The sequence below is a fragment of the Vulpes vulpes genome, chromosome 4 (assembly GCF_048418805.1).
Source record: "Vulpes vulpes isolate BD-2025 chromosome 4, VulVul3, whole genome shotgun sequence".
Lineage (NCBI taxonomy): Eukaryota > Metazoa > Chordata > Mammalia > Carnivora > Canidae > Vulpes > Vulpes vulpes.
Window position 1 is genome coordinate 68657195 of NC_132783.1, and position 20301 is coordinate 68677495.

The 20301-nt window shown below is 48.0% G+C and overlaps 1 long non-coding RNA gene across 2 annotated transcripts; it reads right to left on the minus strand.

The window, feature by feature from the left end:
• Positions 1 to 5004: 5004 nt before the first annotated feature.
• On the minus strand, positions 5005 to 14900 carry LOC140598450 (uncharacterized). Of its 2 annotated transcripts, XR_012000880.1 has the most exons (3): positions 14460 to 14900; positions 8371 to 8515; positions 5005 to 7730 (listed from the first exon to the last, which is right to left on the minus strand). It is a non-coding gene; the product is annotated as an uncharacterized lncRNA (long non-coding RNA). The 2 variants fall into 2 exon arrangements; XR_012000881.1 differs by lacking the exon at positions 14460 to 14900 and having other exon boundaries at positions 6754 to 7767; positions 8371 to 8582.
• Positions 14901 to 20301: the final 5401 nt, after the last annotated feature.

Here is a 20301-nt window from a genome sequence, read left to right on the forward strand (position 1 = left end):
TTCTCTTTGAAGGCCACTGTCATTCCTGATGTCACGCAAAGTCACCTCTCATTTGTCTGGTCACTTTCTCTTCATCCATGCCTGACTTCTGTGAGGCCTTATCATCTCTCCCAATAACACACACTCCTCCCGACACTCTCCATGGTGCTGCCGAGAAAATCTTTTTAAAATCACTCCTGGGATTTAGACTTCTCTATGGCTCTCTATTGACTTATGTCAAAACAAAATCCAAATCTCATGTCAAGGTCAAGAGGCTGTTCTCGATCTGAATAGGATGAAAAGCCAGGAGACCCAATGATACATAAACTAAATATTCACCCTCTGCTCTAAGCTGTCTGAGAGCAAAATCAAGTCTAAAGAACTTGGTTTTGTTTTTTAAAGAAAGGAGACTCATAGAGACACAGAAGCTTCATAAAAACCAGAGTACAAACCTGGGCTAATAGGAATGCCAGAGTGAGCAAGACACAGTGGCCTGCAGGGCAGACCCTCAGCTACTTAGGAACACTCCCTCCCCCCTCCCGATGGTCTGCTCCAACTGCTTCTGGCAGTATGTGGTTACCATTCTCCCCTGCTCCTTTGAATTCAACTGCTTTCTTTCCCCCCTGGAGTGTCCTCTGTTGTCCTCTAACTGTGTAATCCAGCTCTCCCATAACATGTGTCCAATAAGTATGTTACATACGCTCTGAATAAATGGATGAACATGTCTCCTAGATGAAGGAAATTATAGTAACCCACTCGTACCCGACAATAAATTGGCCAGGATAAATCTACCCTAAAAATCAGTTGTCAAGTGGTAGGACAAAGATCATAGAACATTTATGGGGAGGAATGAAGAGGAGTAGTTTCAGGGAAAGAGGAGGAAGATCTATAACAGAATGGTTCCAGGGAATATGTTGGGACAGGCCCAGTGAGGTTCCATACTGAAGGGCTTTTGGAAAGCGCCAAGTCGCAAGGTGTCTGAGGAGTAGTGGTGTGTGGTACAGCTGATGTGGAAATATAAGAAAAGGGAACTAGGCCCTCTGTGGTCTCATCTCATGCGGGTCCTTGCTAGTTACCCGGGAAAGGGCCACAAGACCTTCTCTTTCTGCTTTAGCCACACTGGCCTTGATAGTTTCTGGAACCTACTAAATTCTTTGATCTTAGTGCTCCTGGAATCAGAAGTGCCCTTCTCTTTTTATTTTAAAATACCGATCCTATTACTCTTTAAGTATGGTGAGGCCAACAGATCAGGAGACGATACATAGAAAAGAGGGTTTGTTACAGCTATGGAATAAATGTTTGGGTGCTCCCCCAACTCCATTCCTGTATTGGAAACTTGATGCCCAATGTGTTGGTTTTTTCAGAGCCCTCCTGAATGGGACCAGTGCCCCTGTAAAAGAGGCCCAGGGAGAGTTACCGGTGGGAGATTCTGTGCTGTGTGAATGAAGGTCTCAGTTCTTGGATTCCCCATGAAAGATTTACATGAGGATCCATGCTCAGATGAAGCCATCCAGAAGGAAAGCAGCAAGCATAACACAGTGTACTAAGGACACTACACCCACAAGAACAGAGAATACAGAGGCCCAGAGGTGGCAACTGCCCTGAGGCTGCAGGGTATTTTCTTGTTATGTAAGCAGGGTCTTGCATTGTAGAGTGTTCTCTGATGGAGGCTGCTCACAGTCATTTGGGGGACCCCTCCCACAGGTCAGGAGGGGGAGTTGTTGGGCCTACAAGGTTGGTACCAGACCCTCATGGCATCCTTGTCCCATCAGGGGGGCAAAACCTCAATGCCAGTGAGATAAAATGAGTCTAGGGGTCACCCTGGGGCAGAGGTAGAAGAAGAGAGAGCATGTTCTGCACTTAGTCTGTTAGACCCCTTTGAATGTGTCACCTGTGTATCTCCACCCTTGCCTCCAGCTCATGTCTAACCACCTACTCTACCAAGAGCTCCCTTGCCTCTTCTGCTCTGTGAGGACACAGTAAGAAGATGGCCTTCTATGAACCGGGAAGCAGGACCTCACCAGATGTTGAATCTGCTGGCACCATGATGTTGGGCTTCCAGCCTCCAGAACTGTGAGGGATAAATGTTTATTATTTATGAACCACTTAGTCTCTGGAATTTTGTTACAGTGGCTCAAGATAGGTAAGCTAAGAGTTATACACACAGCTTTCAAGAGGCGGGGGAAGCATTGGGTTGGTTAGGAGGCAGACAGAGGAGGGGGAAATGTGGGCAGAGCCTTTACCATAGTCCCCATGGGAAAGAACAGGTAGGGAAAAAAGGCTCAGGGTTGGCTATTTCGAGAGCTCTGGTACCTGTAATTGTCTTGTACCCTAGTTGGGTGATGAGGGCATGGGGATAGTGGTCCAGAGTGGGCCAGAGGAATCCCAAGCAAGATCAAGAAAAGTGAATCCTTATGTTGACTCATCAGAGTGAACCTACAGAATACCCAACATAAAGATCTTAAAAACAATCACAGAAAAGAAGGCAGTTTAAAAAGTAAATATTGTGAGATTGGCAGTACAATTCTCAATAGCAACAACAGAATGTAGACCACACTGGATTTCATTTTAAAGTACTAGGAGAAAATAAGGGATATTCTGGAAATCTATGTCAATATAAACATTATTTAAGAGGGGAAAACAAAGGTATTTTCAGACAAACAAGGATTAAAATAATTTTCTGCTAAGAGAGCCTCACTGAAGGAATTAATAAGTATGTGTTTCAGGAGTAAGGAACCTGAACGCGGAAGGAAGGAGTAGGATGAAAGGAGGAAGAAGGCAAAGAAGGAAATTCGTAAACAAAGGAATAAATCTAGAGACACATCTGATGTAAAACAGATAGACCTTGAACAACATTTTCAACATTCATTCCTTCAACAAATATTTATTGAGCATATAAAATGTGCCAGCAATTGTTTTAGGGGTTGGTAAGATAATAGTGAATAAAACAGACCGAATGCCTGCCCTTATGAAGGTTATAAATAAATAAGTAAAATATTTAGCATGCTGCAGGAGGATATATGTAAAGGAGAAAAATCAAGCAGGGGCAGGGGATGAGGAATGTTGGAAAGAAGGGCAAGGATAAATTAAACTCCATCCTCACGACGGAGGCTAGTGCACACATGTCTGTAAGGAAAAAAATCCCACAAGCCCCAAATGGTATCACTTAGGCCAAGTCACCAAGCCCCACTGCGGTTTCAACCTACCCCAGAAATGGAAGTCTTAACCGGTCAGTCAGGAATTTCCTGATCGGGACCAATGAGCTGTGCCCTCTCTGCCAAAGGAAGATGAGGCCATCCTCCAAACAAGCCCCCCTGTCTGTCTCCCTCAGGGAAGGTGAATTTGCCTGAAAACAATCCTTTCTTTTCTCTTGCTGGTAACTCCTTGCCCCATCCTTTTCCCTATAAAAGCCTTCTATTTTGTACTCCTTGGAGCAGCCCTCTATGGGGAGGCCACCCGATTCTTGGATCATTAGTAAAGCCAATTAGATCTTCCAAAGTACTTGGTTGATTTTTTTTTTTTTTTTTTTAGCAAGTGTAAGAACTTTTGGTTCTATCTCTGCCTTCACCATCTTAGGAGCCGGACTGCCTCCTGCCTGCCCCACACACCTACCCAAAGGGACGGAAAAGAAAAGAAAAGGAAAAAACAGAACATTGTGAACAGCCATCCCTGACCTTTTAAAGGGACAATCTGTGAAGATCAGTGCAGTCATGGGCAGTGAGGGGACTCGCCATTCAGCAATTTGCGGGTGACTGTTGGTAGCCAATCCTATATGTCCCAGCTTTAGAGAAAAAGTAACAACCTAATTGATCCGGAACTCATGGGACTAAGAGGGAAGTGTGAAGTGTTATTAGAATTCAGCATTTGAAAGGGTTTGGGAAGAAGTATGCTTAAATCAAACCCTTTTTGAGGGAAAGTAAGAAACAGATTTTGTGGGTTGTGGCCAGTCGTAAATCTGTTTCAGTGCCAGAGTTTTTAAAAAGTGGATTTTACAATCTATAAATCAGCTTTATTTATGAACTTAAACTTGATCTATTTTCTGTTACTTTGCATAAAATAGGCTAAGCCAGCCTCATGTTACTTGGATTGTGAAGCAGCCAGCACAAGTGTGAAATATCAGAGGTCCTCAACTTATGAAACCTGAATATGTCTAATTTATAAACCACATTTATGAACGATTTCTAGGATGGGAGTTTCTCTCCTCTACCTGGCCACTTCTGGGAACTGCCCTCCCTGCCCAGGTCTTGCTGTGTTGAGCCACGTGGGGAGCGCCTCTGGTGCTCCATAGTGATACAAGAGCCAGGGTCATGAGGGAGGATACTGCTGCCCTGCTCACCTGGCCCCTTGGAATTGGACATTCATCTACTCCGTGGGTGAAATTGTTAGGTAGAAGCTAGACCTGAGCAGGGGAAGGAATGCCCTGGAGGCAGAGTCCCAAGTCCTTGAGGGGAGAATGATAACAGACAGGAGCTAGAGGCAAGGATGGTGATAAAATAGCTCTGCAGTGGGGCTGGTGGCTGGGAGCACAATATTCTGACCCTGTGGCTTCCAAGCCCTTGGGCCTGATAGATGAAAAGTCATAGGTGCAGAACATCAGCTCTCCTCTTCCACCTCTGCCCCAGGGGAACCCCTAGACTCATTATAATGCATTTGCTTTGTGGGTACAGCTCCCTCCCAATCAGTCGGGTACCAAACTTTGAAGGGTCAAAACCCCCTCTCCCAACCTGTGGGAGGAGTTTCCCAAAGACTGGAAACATCCTCCGTTAGATATCACGCACTCTACATTCACAGCTCCTCTCAGCCTAGAGAGACTCAGTAATATCCAATCCCAGAACAACATAGGGGCTGGTTCCACCTAGAGGAACATTCTCACTCTTCCACCTTGAGAGTGTATTTTCGCTCTGATAAACTGTGTTGTGCTTGCTATTTTCTTTCTGGCTGTCTTTATTAGAGCATGGATCCCCACCTAAATCTCAGGGGGAATTCCAAGGACTGAGCCCTCCATTCACATAATACAGACTTCCACCACTGACAAAATGGACTTTATTAAATAAACACTATGCTGGCAGTTAACTTTCATCCAAGTAGGGTCTCCATGGGAAAATGAATTCTGAGTTACAAACAGCTGAATTTAATCAATTTTTGCAACTCACACTCACATGGGAGGCATGCAAAGCCTGATAACAATGACATAAAAACAAGAAGAAAGATTCCCTGCTTCATTGAGGGAACTCGCTTTGCTCTCAAGCCCCAGAATACTTGGTCTAATCAGGGAGAGCTGACCTTGGCTCTGGATAGTGGGTGGGAAGAAGCTCATGTCAATCAAGCTCAGGAGAATGAGTCAGCCTTCCACTGCTTGGGAGGAGGGCAAGCAAAGGGTACCTTAAGGAAACCAGCTAACCAAACAGAAAAAGTGTGCCACACCCTAATTCCACCCAAAGCAAGCAATCGGATCACTACCCTCTGGGGAGAGGCTTAGCGCTGGCAGAGTTCAGCACCTGACCTGCCTGGCCATGAGTTGGGAGCCGGGGTGCCTGCTGCCTCTCCTGGCCTCGGGCAATGCTCTCCTAAGGTCAATTGGGAGTCAGGGTCAGCTGTGCCGAGTCTCTGTTCTCCTATCCTCTGAGCCTTTGTGAGAACACACTTGGAAAGGGCCATCGTTAATGGATCCAGGGACCTGAAACTTGAAGTCGCTTACCTCTGTTTCAGGGAGGTGGGAACCTGCCTTACAAAAAGGTAAACCCGAGGGTAATAAATTCAGCTGTCTTTAAGCCAGATGCTGAGTAATCTGATCATCAGCATCACCTGGGGAGCTTAAAAAAAAAGCATGCAGATATTTGGACCGCAACCCAGACACACTGGATCCAGAATTCTGGGGTGGAGTCCAGGAGTGTGTACTTTATCAAACTTCCTGGGTGACTCAGATTATAAACCAGGTCAGGGAAAATCTGACATAAAGAATCTAAATAGAATTCTCACATTGGTGATTCAATCCTTGAAACCCTATTAACATGCAAAGAACTCTTCTAAAATCAGTAAGAAAAATATGAACAGTACTGGGGAAATTAAGGCAAAGGCAGTTTTACTTTAAAAAAATACAGATTAAAAAATACAGATCATCAATAGTCACATGGAAAGATGTTCATCCTTACTACTACACCATTGAAGCAACCAGATGTGATTGTTTTTATACAACAAATTGGCAACACTGAAAACACTGGATAATTCTTAGCATGGCAGGGTGTGAGGAAACCCACATTTTTGCACCCTGTTGGTGGGAATGTGAATTGATATACTGTGTTTGCAGAGCCAGTTAGCAATCTCCACCAAAATTATAAGTAAATGTTATAGTTTTAAATACATATGACTTTCATGAAACAATTTCAAAGATCTTACTCTACAGGTATGTTTGAAGAAGCAAGCAAAACACGTAAGAATGATCCCTACAGCCTTGTTTATCATAGCAAATTCTGGAAACAACCTAAAATCTATTAGTAGAAGACAGTATGTACATTAAGGCACCACCACACAATGGATTCCTGTTCAAATATTAAGAAGAATGAGCTAGATCTATACTGTGGATTATGGAACAATCTCTTTCATGAAAAAGCAGTATGCATGCTTGGGATTCATTTTGGGGAAAGTGAAATTGGGTAAAATGGGTATTTGTGTTTAAATGTGTATAGAATACTAAGAGACAAAAAAAAAAGAATACTAATAGAGGAACATGAGAAAACTTAACATGACATTACTTCTAGAGAGTGGGAATCAAGGTTTAGGTAAGACAGGTGCTTTTATTTACTTTTCATTTGACAACTTTATAAATTATTTGAATCTTACCATGAGCATATATTACTTTTGCAAAGCAACACAAGGAAAGAAACCGAAATAAAGAAGTGAAAACATGTGCACATACACCTGCATAGCCTCTGTGGGTCTGCTGGCCCCATTTTCCAGTCTTGTTCCCCATAGCAGATGCCACTGGAAGGCCCCCCACATCTCCCGGCTTACCCCCGAATTTTGCGGCCATGAGTTTAGACTTACTTCCAGCAATTAGCATTGCTACAGGCCCATTGCCAAGTCCTTCTGCTTTCTACCCCAGGACCTTTACTAATGCTCTGAGTCTGACACCTGAGAGGTCCAGGGGATTCGAAGCCCCAAGGAGCCACCTTTGATGGGGAAGTGGATTAGTGGGTAAAGTTCCCGTCCTACGTCCTTCAGAACGAAAGCTCCAGGAGGCATTCTTTTGACAGAGTCTGACAGATTGAAGCCACAGAGTCAGCCCATCCTTCCTTTCCATCTCCCTCTCTTTGGGTCAACACCCAAATAAGCCACCTCACTCACATACTTGCCTCAGGATCTGCCTTGCAGGGAACTCTGATGAAGTCACTCCCACCAGAATTGCAGGTTCTTGGAAGCCACTATTCTCTGAGGCTGTGGCACGTTGCATTTATGGTGTGAGCTGCACAAACTGTGGTGGTCACATTAGCAATGACCAAGATTCGGTGACATGGCAGGCTGCCTGCTGTGTGGACAGCCCTGTCGCATCGTCCCAGTGATGTGAAGTGGAAATTTTTCTGATCCCCTTTCGACACTCAAGAAGATGGGGGGTGCCTGGGGTCCCTGAGTGTGAGTCTCAGAGAGCTGTGGTGGATGGGTCAGCAGTCCCCCAGCTTTCAACAGGCCAGCTCGTGCTCCTTTGGCTCTTGTGTGTGGAGTATGGTGCTCACAGACCACATCCTGCAGGGTCCCTGGCAGCAGAAGTAAGAGGCCAATGACAAATCTAAACTGGACAAAACCAGACCAAGAGATTATGATGCAAGAGTCAAGCACTTTGGGAGCTGAGAAGTAAAGATGTAGAAGGCATTTCCTCTTGGAAGGGAGGAGTTCCTTCAGCTAGGATCCGGGGAATTATCCTTCTACGGCAAGTCCATAGCCTTAGGCATAGCCTGGGTGTGGCACACAAATGTCGGGGAGGGGGGTACAAGTGACCAGCCTGACTGTGGGAAACAGGTGTGACTCCTCTAGGAAGAGCTGGAGAATGAGACTGGGTCCCTCATTTGAGGAGTGGTCTGAAACTCCACCAAAGTTCTTGTGGGCAAGGGCTCCTGATCACCTATCATCCAGAAGAGAATATTCTTTAAACAAACACCACTGTGTTTGGATGCAAATGCGGCTTCAAGATGAATCCCCAGCTCTTCCCATCCAGGCTGGTCCCACCCCGAAATCCTCCTTCCCCAGTGATAATTCAGAACTCTCTTTGGAGAAGGTGAGCTAGAGGGAAGGGGGCACCAGGAAACTGGTCTCACCCTGCTTAGAAATTTCCAACAAGGCCCAGGTGGCAAACCCTGTGGGGCCTGGGCCAAACATGGTATTGGTTATCATACGCACCTGGTCATGACTCCCCTTGGTGGAGGCCTCCACAGGGCATCACGTGTGGCATGTCTCCACAGATAGGCCTCTGGGAGTCTGAGACACACCAGCTCCTTGCCCTGAACCAGCAGGGTGTCCTTCCAAAATGTCATGGATGAGGGGTCTGAGAAGGGTGTCAAGCAAGAAGGCAATTCAGAAAGACAAAGGAAAAGAATTTTATTAGCAGAGTGCCAAAACCAGAATATTTGTTCTTCTACACGGACCAAAGCTCCTAGTGTTCTTTGAGTAATATTTAATCAAAGGAGTGTTTTAGGTGGGTAGAGAAGTAAACACCTGAACCCAGGATTGACTGAATTCTCTCCAGGGAAAACATCCTGGACACAAAAACCATTGATTCTCAGGGGTCCTGTATCTACTGTCTTCAGAGAAGGGAAGGAGAATGAATCCGGTGGTCTTTGGCTCAGCGAGGTCAGCTGGCAATGATCTGGTGCCGTAGGTCTCTGGTGCTCCAGGGAGCCCAGAGCTCAGATAGGCCCTGATGGGTGCCTAACTTTCCCACTGGGAGCTTCCTCGAGAAGCTGAGGGTTCTGATGCTCTTTTGTGAGGCCAGGACGTGGGGGCCAGGCATTATGACTTAGCAGCCACTTATTCCTCTGGGAACTAGGGCTTTCTGAAAAGGTTTTGATAGAGAGAGAGGAGGGATGCTTTGGGTTAAACTGTGTCACCCCCAAATTCATATGCTGAAGGCATAGCCATCAGTACCTTGGAGTGTCAGAGTGTGACCCTTTCTGGAAATAGGGTGAGAGAGGATGTAATTATGACGAGGTCACACTGGAGGAAACTGGGCCCTAATCCAGCAGGCCTGGTGTCCTTATAACAGGGGAACTGGGACACAGACAGGCACACTTGGAGAGCGCCACGTGAAATGAGGCAGGGATGGGATGATGCTTCCACAGCCAAGGAGCACTGAAGCCTCCTGCAAGTCCCCGAGGCTGGCAGGGGGTCTGCTGCTCGGCCCTGGGGGTGGAACCAGCCCTGCCCGCACCTACGGCTCAGGTGGGACACTATGAACCTGTGCTGTAAGTCACCCAGGCTGGGCTGCTTCTCCCCGCAGTGTGCACAGATGGATACAATGGGGGCTGCTGTGGGGAAGCGTGGGAGGACACAGGCCACCCCGAGGAAGGGGTGGCAGCCCAGGGGCTGGCAGCCAATGACAACGAGCAGTCCTGAGGGCGGGTTGGGAGCCAGCACTGGCTTCTCCAAGGGAGGGGTGACCTTCACTTCTCCGCACACCTGCAGAAAAGAAAGCAAAGCCCCTGCAATCTCCCTCCAGCAATCTGCTCACACCACAGAGGAGGAAGAGAAGATGATTCATATTGTTATCTGAGGCCGGATGTAGACAAACGCTCTGGGTGATCACCAGCCACTGGAAAGAAATAGGAACTCCCAGCATGCCTTGGCCACTTCTGGCAAAGCTCAGTATTCTATCTGCCTCCTACCTGCCTCCTTTTAGGATTTGCTGATGGATCTTGGTTCCCTGCCATGTGGAAAAACCCTCATGATAATTCATTATTCTTCCAAAGAGTCTCCCTGAAAGAGGTTTCATGATCTAGAGTTACAGTTTCACACTGGAGTACGGAGGAAAACCCCAGAACACTGAGCATGACTATCTGGAGGACAAATATCCATGGGGAGCAGAAATGATTTTAGTCTGAGAACACAGCACATCAGAGCACCCTTTACTGACACTAGGACCTCCCCGTGAGTTTCCCTCATGGGTGGTCGGCCGAGGGAGGGGCTTGCCAGGCCAGGCGCAGAACTTTCCATGGCCATTTCTGAGGCTCCGTGATGTTGGCCTCCCCCATCTTTCCCATCTCAGTCTGTGGCTTGACCTCTTGCCGAGTGTTGTGAACCAGAGGCCCCAGGTTGACTGTCCAACCTGTCTATCTGCTACAGCAGTAGCAGGGAACTGTTCTAACTCAAGGTACCCAGCTGAACGTGTCTGCCTCAGCAGCCACCTCCCCAACACACACACACACACACACACACACACACACACACACACGCGTGCACACATGTTCCTCCCCTTTCCTTCCTTACTCAGCTAATAGCACGAACATCCTCTTGCTCACCCAGCCCCAAAACCGTAGCATCATCTGTAATCTTGCCTCACCTGAACCTGCCAAGTGCAGGCCATTGGCGATCCCTGGTAGTCTACCTCCCACATGTCTTCCTGTCTTTTCATTCCATTTGGTTTTTCCAGAGTTCAAGTCTTCACCGTGTCTCCCTTAGACAAAGCAGCAGCCTCCAGATGTCACTATCACCCGCCTCCAACCTTCCCCACCCTGATCCATCTGTCCTGAACCGCAGAGTCACCTTCACAAAATACAGCTGCCCAGCCCGGATCCTTTCAATGGCTCCTCACTGTTGTATTTGAGATGCTCTGCAACCTGGGGAGCGGGGGTGGGGGGCGCAGGGGGCAGGAAATTCAGCATGGTGTGTGTGGTGAGCAGAGAGCTTTCCCCCTACTTGCCCCTTGTCAGGGAACTGGTAGGGGAACAGTTAGCAAAAGAGAAGAAAGAAAATGCTAGTCCATTATGATAACACTTCCCTGGAATTATGCTCTAAGGAAAGCATACATGGTCTTGCACCTGTTCCACTCTGAGACACCTGAAGGAACAGGACAGAGGGAGAAGCAAAGTGGGCCCAGGCAGGCCATGGCAGAGGTGAGGAGAGAGCTGGGGCACCCATGTGCCTTTCAGTTTCTGGGTCAGTATTGATGCCAAGTCAGTCTGAGCCTATAATGAGACTCCAGCAAAAAGGGCACCGTGTCTCAGGTCCACCACGTGTCAGGGGTGATGCTAGGCAGGGGATAGTAGTAACAGTTGAGGTTAATGATTCTCTTCTTCACCTTGTGCTTATGGTAGAACCAGGGCAGAGATGAATCTTGAGAAAGACCATGACTGAGATTACCAGTGTTCGGCCACAGGTACTAAGTAGATGCTTGTTGAACTGAATAAAGGCAAGAATGAGCAAGTGGGTATAGCGAAAGCTGCCTTTACCTGGACCCCTCTGCAGTAACCAGCATGGTCTTAGATCTCATTGCTTCTCCACAAACAGCTAATGTGTTCATTTCATGGAGCTTACGATTATAATCATCTTATCTCATGTCATGATTTTTTACCCACCTCCTATGGGGAGGATGAAGGGAAATGCCCAGAGCTTACTACAAATATATTTTCTGATTATTCCAGGCAGCATCAATCATTTGGGTCTCTCTAACCTGCACTGGGCTCCATGGGGGAGTCCAGCCAGCAAGGCTGCTTTCTTGGAGGATGCTCAAGAGCATCTTGGGTTCTGTGGAGTACCTTTCGGTTACTTTTGCACATAGTTATGCACATACTTGATCTAGTCCTCTGGACATTGGAGGTGTAGGCAATATTGACCATGGCAGACTGGCTTTCTAGATGAGGAGAGGCACTTTAAAAAAAATTATTTATTTATTAAAGAGAGAGAGAGCACCAGTAGGAGTAGGGGAGGGCAGAGGGAGAAACAGATCCCCACTGAGGAGGGAGCCCGATGTGGGGCTCAATCCCAGGACCCTGGGATCTTGACCTGAGCCAAAGGCAGATGCTTAACTGACTGAGCCACCCAGGCACCCCAAGGAAAGGCACTTTTAAGGAGATAAAGGGCCCACCCTGGGCCACAGATATCATTGGGTAAAGACCTGGCTGTGCCCAGAGCCCAGGATGCTTCTTGCCCCATCTGGGGGAGAGCGAGTTCCCATCAGGCTTCCCAATTCTTGGTGAAAGGATTCCTGGGGTTGCCTCCTTCTCTCCCATGGAACAGAGGCTTGTTCTTGCCCCTGAGATCCTGAGGCAGGAAACCAGGATTAGTTTGGCTCCAGGCCAAGGCAATCTTGTTGTCCCCTCAGAGCAGCAGTAAAGCCTTGACACAGCCTATGCCACCTGGGGCTTTGTCTAGAAACTTACATGGACGCCCCCCCCCCCCCCCCACTTCCATGGCCTACTTACCCGCCCCCTCCCCGGTCAAAGTTTGACTTTCTTTTCAGGCTCACAGCTTTTGCAAACCGCTGGAGAGAAGAAATCAGTCTGGAATTTTAAGCCTCTCAGCATAGTTGGCTCTGCCTGCAAACCGGGGGAGGAGAGAAGCAGGGATAGAATCGCCCTCCAGTCTCCTTGCTCCTGGGGTGGGGGAGAGACGTGGTTCAGATTAGGGCCCCCGGGCTGCTGCCTGAGGTCGCTTCCTTGCCGACAGGGCTCTCTGGGCTCTCTCACAGCTCCTCCTGCTGCACCACTGCGAGGTGCCCTCATACTCAGGACAGCCTGGGCTGGGTTGTTGACAGCTCACCCTGTGCCCAGTGTTGTGCAAAGTGCTTGGAATGCGCGTTATCTCCCATCATACTCACCATCAGCCTTGTGCATCTCCCTCACTGAGGGGATGAAGGCTCAGAGTATTCGAGGTGCTTGTCTGAACCACCTATAAACCCACACTGTCTGACTCCAGGCCTGAGCTCTTAATGGGACCAGGTCTCAGGGTCTGGATACACTGGTCCCATTGGAGGGTGTAACCCAGAGAGTTTGCTTTCTGGAAACCTCTTTTTTTCCTGCGGACTTATTCTAAGACCTTTCATCAGACATTTCTCCTGATGTACCTTTTTGTTCTTGCCTTGGATATGGGGTCTGATGTTAGCCTCTACCAGTTCTTGGAAGTCCAGCACCTTCATTTTCTAACATCCAGTATCATGGCCTCAAAACATAGAGGGATGGAGTGACCCAGCACAAGAGGCTGGCAAATAGAGTGGAGTAGAGGTTGACAGTGGGACCTTGCAACTGGTCTGCCCAGGTCCAAATGCTGGTCCTACTTTCTGTACGATTTAACCCCTCTGTGCCTCAGTCTCCTCATTTGAGATGTCTGGGTGCTATGGGCTGAGTCATATCCACCCACATTCCTATGTTGAAGTCCTAACCCCCCAGTGCCTCAGAATGAGACTCTATTCAGAGATAGGGTCTTGAAAGAGGTAATTAAGGTAAAAGGAGGCCCTTACAGTGGGTCCTGATCTAGTCTGACTGGTGTCCTTACAAGGAGGGGAAATCAGGACATGCAGAGAGACCCTGGGGATGTGTGTACACAGAGGAGAGGCCATGTGAGGACACATCAAGAGAGTGGCCGTCTGCATGCCGAGCGGATTGGCCTCTGGAGAAACCAACCCTACCAACACCTTGATCTTAGACCAACAGCCTCCAGAACTGTGAGAAAATAAATGTTTGTTTAAGCCTCTCAGTCTGTGCTACTTTGTTCTGGCCGCCCCAGCAGACGAAGGCAGGGGTGTGTTCATAACTGTACCTCTACTGGACCCGTTCCAGTTACGATCACTTCATTCTGGAATCAGACTGTCTGGTATCAAATTCCTGCTCAGGCCCTTCCCAACCGTGTGATCCTGAGCAAGTCAGCTCCCTAAGCCTGGCGTTCAGCCCATAGGAGGAGGACGCATACAGCGCCTGCCTTGCAGGGCCGCTGGGAAGTCCGAAGAGTCTGTGTGCGTTAAGTGAAGCAGACACAGAGCAAACGGGCCAGCTGGGATTTGCGCACAGCTCGTCCGGTTCCACGACAACTGTAACCAGAGTCACTCCAGGGCAAGTCTGTGTTCTTTTTCATAAACTGTATCTCTCTAGTCCATCAAAAGTGACCGGTTGTGAAATGCAAACACAAAAGTAAAACAGCTCTCTGAGTGTCAGCTCCCAGGCCGGACCCCCCCCCCCCCCCCACTTGCCTGGAGCCAGAGCGGCGGGGTCTGTGTGGCCAGGGGCCTGCCCTCTCCCCTGGCTCACTCCGCTTCCTGCTTCCAGCTCGTGCACAGTGCACGGCTTCCAGGGAAAACAGCTGAAAACCCCAGGATAAACAGTAGTGCTTTACCTCATGTTAGGCAGACCCTGAAAATGGGACCAAAAATAGCATAGGCCGTGGCTGATTCCTCAAAGGAAGCAGCAGTCTCTCTTGTGGCCCATAAGGCAGGAGAGGTTTTGGAAGTCGCCTTGACTCTTTCAGAAGGCGCTGGGGGCGGCCCGCGGGCCAAGGCTTGTTACCTGTGCAGGTGCTGGGACAGGTGTAGGTCGATGTCCTCAGGAACCCACTGGGCTCTTAGCACAGGCTCCAGGGTTTCCCACCTCGCCCCGGAGAAGCCGGAGAAGCCGGAGCAAGGCCTTGTGAGCAATTGAGAAACCAGGGGACCGGCGGCTCTCTCCTCCCTCTCCCGGCAGGGGCAGGTGTCACCAAGCGGGAGTGAGCGTCCAGATGGGGAGACAGAGCTCCTGCTGGCCTGACTGGCACGTGGCTCCCCAGGATTTGGCCCGGGGCACATCCTGGCATGTCGGGCTCCGCGCTGGCTGCGTTATAAGAGCCTCATTTGGGCAAATACCTGTTGACTTAGGTGCTACCTGGGAGCGATCTCTGAAGCCCCTCGTGCTCTGCCTGCCAGCTGCCGAAGCACCCCACACGGCTCATGCCCTGGCTTCCTCATTGCTCCCGCTGGGCTCTCTACAACTTGCGCTCTCCTAGCTCTGCTCCGAGTAAATAATTCACCACAGGCCGAAATCGAAGATGTAGCCAAGAGAGAAGGAGAGAGAGAGAAAACCAGGGAGCGGCAATCCTGCACGCTGGATGGGCACGTCTACTTTTGTGAGGACAGTCACAGCCTCTGCGGCACGGGCATCCTCGCCAGGCTGGTCCCTGGACCACCCGCCGCCTGAGGTCCTTCCACTTTTACTCCATTGCCTCATTGCCCCAAAAGGGTTTCAGCTCCTGAGAGGAAGGTGGGGACTTCTGGGGGCAGCCCGACCCATATGCTGGATGTTTAGAAGGAAAAATAAGAAATCAGGACAAAGAGAGAGGAGAAGGGGATTTTCACTGCTTCTTTCCTTTTTTCCCTTTGGCAGGAGGAGGGCTGAGAAAGAATCGCCAGGATTCAAGTGTCCGCTCCAAGTGAGGCCATTTAGTACAAATTCCCTATTTCCTTTCCCCTGCCTTCCCTTTTGGTCCATCATGGGAATGTCTGGATTTTCCCGTAACTCGTCAGTGGTGCAGGACTTCCCCTGGCAGTCGGTGAGAGCTGCTTCTGAAGACGTTCTGGTGTTTCTCTGACACTACTTCCCAGAGCTTCAGAAAATAGCACATGGCCCGAGTGACTCAGGTTCTTCCAGTGAAACTGCTCTGTCTTAATTTACCCATTTCACAGCTCAAAAGAAGACAGAGAGAGAGGTTGCAGGCCCACTTCAGATAGGTCTGGCCTGCACGCCCAGAGATCTGGAGCCCTGCAAGGGGAACACTTGAAGAAAAGCAGAAAAGATGCTGGCTTGACATGTCCTCCTCTAAAAATTGTTATTACAGGGATCCCTGGGTGGCGCAGCGGTTTGGCGCCTGCCTTTGGCTCAGGGCGCGATCCTGGAGACCCGGGATCGAATCCCACATCGGGCTCCCAGCCTGCTTCTCCCTCCGCCTGTGTCTCTGCCTCTCTCTCTCTCTCTCTGTGACTATCATAAATAAATAAAAAAATTAAAAAAAAATTGTTATTACAGCTCCTGAAGCCCCAGGAAAGCCCTCATGGATGGGAAGCGACAGAGTAGGACTCACTGCCTCTTGGGTGCCTGCACCTGCCACCGACAGGGCATGGGATGGACCACCAGAGCTGGAGCCGCCCACCACCCCTTCCACTCCCAGAGTGACTGAGGCAAGTCCCTGCCCTCTCCAGACCCTTGCTCTGAGAGGTGCACTAGCAGGGATGGCCTGGAAGTTCCACATGGGAGTTGCCAGGTTAGTAATGTGGTGCAGGGTCCCCCCATCCTCTATTTATCATCATTTATTATAATATATAATATATTTATTATTTTTTATAATACAACTTAATTATATTTCATATTTCTATATTATAATGTACAATACAATTTCTTATACTTTATATAATTTATTATTACAATTTACTTGTTTTTGACCAGGTCATGATAGCAAATACTGACATGGCATTTACTCTGTACTGGACCCTGCTCTAAACCATTACATATACTAATTCATTTGATCCTTACAACTCAAGAGAGAGATGCTACTATGACCATTCCCATTTACAGAGGAGGATGTGAGGCACAGAGAGATTACGGTTAAAAAAATGAACAGATGAAGAGATAAAGCCAGGAGAGATTATCTTCTCTGAGTTAGACGACAAGGGACAGAGCTGGGTTGGGAATGTAGACAGCCTCCGCCCAGCCCAGTGCCCTCACCCTGCTCTACTCTCCAGACTCCTCTGGAGGCTACGACTGTCAATAGACTTATGTATCTTTAAAAAAAATACTGCAGGGCATTTATACATTTATATACACACATGCACATATATCATACACATACAGAACATAGATATATATTTTTTCTTTCTTCAAATAGTAACATTTATACTCACCTTTTTTGCACCAAAGACAAGAATGTGATCTTTCCATATCAGTTTATTCTTTTAAACAACTGCAGAGCATAGTTCATTGTATCAGCCATAATTTATAACCTACTGCCTACTGACTCACATTTAGGCTGTTTCCATTATTTTACTATTATAACAATGCTGCAATGAACTTCTTGTAGCTACATCATTTTGTGCAAGTGAGGCTGTGGCAAGCAGACTGGCTCTCCCTCAAGTTGTTCATGCTCTAATTCCTTGAGCTGGTGAAAATGCTACGTCCCCTGGTGAAAGGGACTTTGCAGATGTGATTATGATTGTGAACCTTAAGAAAGAAAGGTTATCCTAGGCATACCGTTTAATCATATGAGCCATTAAAAGCACAGAACTATTTCCACCTAGAGGCAGGAGAGATGAGAGGTTGACAGAAAGATTTGAATCTTGAGAAGGACTCAGTCCACCATTATTGGCTTTAAAGACGGAGGGAACCAAGAGCCAGGGAATCTGGCAGCTTCTAGAAGCCCTGGCCAACAGCCAACAAAGGAAGGGGGACTTCAATGCTATGACTGAGCGGACTGAATTCTACCAACAATCAGAATGAGCCTGGTAATGTATTCTTCCCCAAGACTCTCCAGAAGAGTCAGGCCATCAACTCCTTGGTTTCAGCCTTGTGGGTCCTGGAAGCAAGAAACTAGATGAGCCTTTTAACTCTCTAAGCTACACAACCATGAGATAATAAACCTGTGTTATTTTGAGCACTAAATTTGTGGTAATCTATGACAGAAGCAAGAGAAAAACACCCTGTGGAATAGTAGAAGAGCTGGGTCGAAGAGTATATGCATTTAGCATTTTGGTAGATACTGTCAAACTGCTGTCCTTGGAAGTATGACCAATTTACAGTTTCACCAGTTATATAGGAGGGGCTGTTGCCCCACGTCTTCACTCACTTAGTATGTAATCAAACTTTCAGAACTTTGCTGGTTAGATAGAGGAGATTGTCCTGAACTTGCACTTAGACAGCAAGAACACTGCTTCAATTTAGATTCTACATCCACTTGGAGTTGTTTTGGGTGCAGATAGATTCCTAATAGAAAATGCTAGGGTTCTCTTGGGGCGTGCCACTGTCAAACAGCCTTAAAGATACAGCTCAATTATCTGTCCTCTGCAATGAGAAGCAGTTAGGGAAGGTCTTGAGATCGGCCCCAGCTTGGGTGGAGCTTCTGGCCATGGAGTGTCAAGCCAAGGAAGACTAAAGTTAGTGACCCAAGTGCAGCTGGCCACAAAGGAGGAGTCCACATGTTGTCTCCTTGGGAGTAAGGGCAGGACAAAGGCAGTCTGAAGCCAGTTGCAAAAGATGGAGTGCATAGGACAGTGTTATGGAAAATACGGAGCTTTCGGAAGAGCCCAAAGGCCCGGCTGGGTTTGGACTCAGCAGTCAAAGGATGGTGTCCTCTGCAAGGGAACTGGGAGGGCAGAGAATCTGGCTGACTTAGAAACAGGAGCTCAGCCCCAGACACTGTGGGGTCCGTTGAAGGTGGGCATCAGAAGCCTCAGTCCCTTCTTGTCTGGCCTCACCTAGAGCAAGAAGCAGATGGCAAGGCTGGGAGAGTGAGAAGGCTGGTGAATGTCCGAAGGCCTCGCTAGCAGAGACAGCTGTGGGGAAACCCAGCCAAGCAGCCTTAACACATAGAGCGCCCCCTATGGGCCGATGCTACAAGCCTGTGAGAAAATCAGAGGGAGTCCACTAGCTTGACACCATCCAGTCAGTCTTTCCAGAGGATCCATTACAGTGGAACTGAATTTCATCCTGGCTCACTCACCAGCTATGAGACCTGCCTGAAGATGCCACAGTCCTAGAGCTTCACTGTCTGTACCAGAAAATGGAAACCTTTGGGGCTGTTGTAAGGATGAGAAATAAACATACATAGAAACACAATATATGTATACATATTTGAGTATTTGTGTGTATACACTTATATGCATGTGTGTATACACATACACGCACATATATTTATATACATACACAGAGACATATATGCATATGTGAGTATACACCTATGTGGCATGTATACGCACACAGTACCTATGCATGTGCCATACATACTTATGTACGCACACATGTATGACAGAAAGTGAGCAGTTGTGTACATGGTAAGTACTCAGTAAATGCTAGTCACTATAGTTTCAGAATTAATAAAAGTGTGTCTGAGGGGCACCTGGCTGGCTCAGTTGGTGGATCATGTGACTCTTGAGCTCAGGGTTGTGAGTTCAAGCCCCACATTGGGTGTAGAGATTACTTAAGAATAAAATCTTGTAAAAAATAATAAAGTTATCTGAAAATCACCTAGTCTATTTACAGATGGGAAATCAAGGCTCAGGAAAATCTGATGATACGCCCAGAGCCAGGCCACAAAAGACATGAACACTGATCTCCCCCTAAGCCCCAGCATGGTGCATTTTCACCCTGACTACCTCTTGTCCAAATACCTAGGAACAATGATAAGCCCCCTTTGAGGAGGCATCCTTTTCAGGGAGGCCTCCTTTCTAGGGAGAGCACTACACCACTGGGCCCCATTAGTTCAGTATCAGAGCCTATGCTGGTGGTTATGATGCTCCCCCTGTAGTCCTGTGTTCCCCTGTGGAGTTAGGATTTGGGCGATGAAATACAGAACTCCAAGGGATATGTCACCATGGCAAACAAAAGTTGCAGAACCAAGTCATTTTCTTTCTTGGGAAGAAATAGAAAGGATTAGTATAATTGACCTCTCCTTTGGACAGAGTGAATGCTAGAGAAAATGAAACTTTGAAAGGAATCATTTTTAGATTATTTATCTAAGTGTCTCCCAAACGTCAGTTCACACACTATTGTCACAGAGTCACCTGGGTGCCGATTGAGACTACAAAATCAGGGATCCCTCCTTGACCTGCTAAACTGAATCTCAAGGTATGAGGTTTGGGACACTGATGTTTGTCAAGCTCTTCTGGGTGATTCTGATTTGTATTTGGGGGTGGACGCTGCTGTCGGGATCCTTGAGAGAAGGCAGTCCTCCAGACTGCTTCCCTGAGTGACGGGCCCCCCCTACACCAGAGCCAGCCTGCTCTGCTGGTGGCACACAGCCTGAGTAGAAAGCTTCTTTCCCGGAGCCATACTCCTTCCTCTAACTGCCACCAGTTCAACATGCTTTCCAGAAAAGTCAAACTCGACCCTTTCATCAACATGACAGCCTTCAAGTGTTCAGTGTCAAGTGAGCAAGTCTAGTCTTTGCTGCTCGCCAGACTCCTCCTGGGATACTGGGGCCTCTTTCCATCTTTCCGCTGCCCTCACAGTGCTGCCCACTGAGGTCTCCTTCTACAGCACGGTGCTCTTTTCATTCAAAGGACTTGCTTCCTTCTATGCTGGAGTTAACTAGGGGTTCTGCTGTCACCATCCTCGTGTGCTCAAGAGTGCCAGAAGCTCAATGTGTCACTCTGGTTCCATGTGTATTAACAGG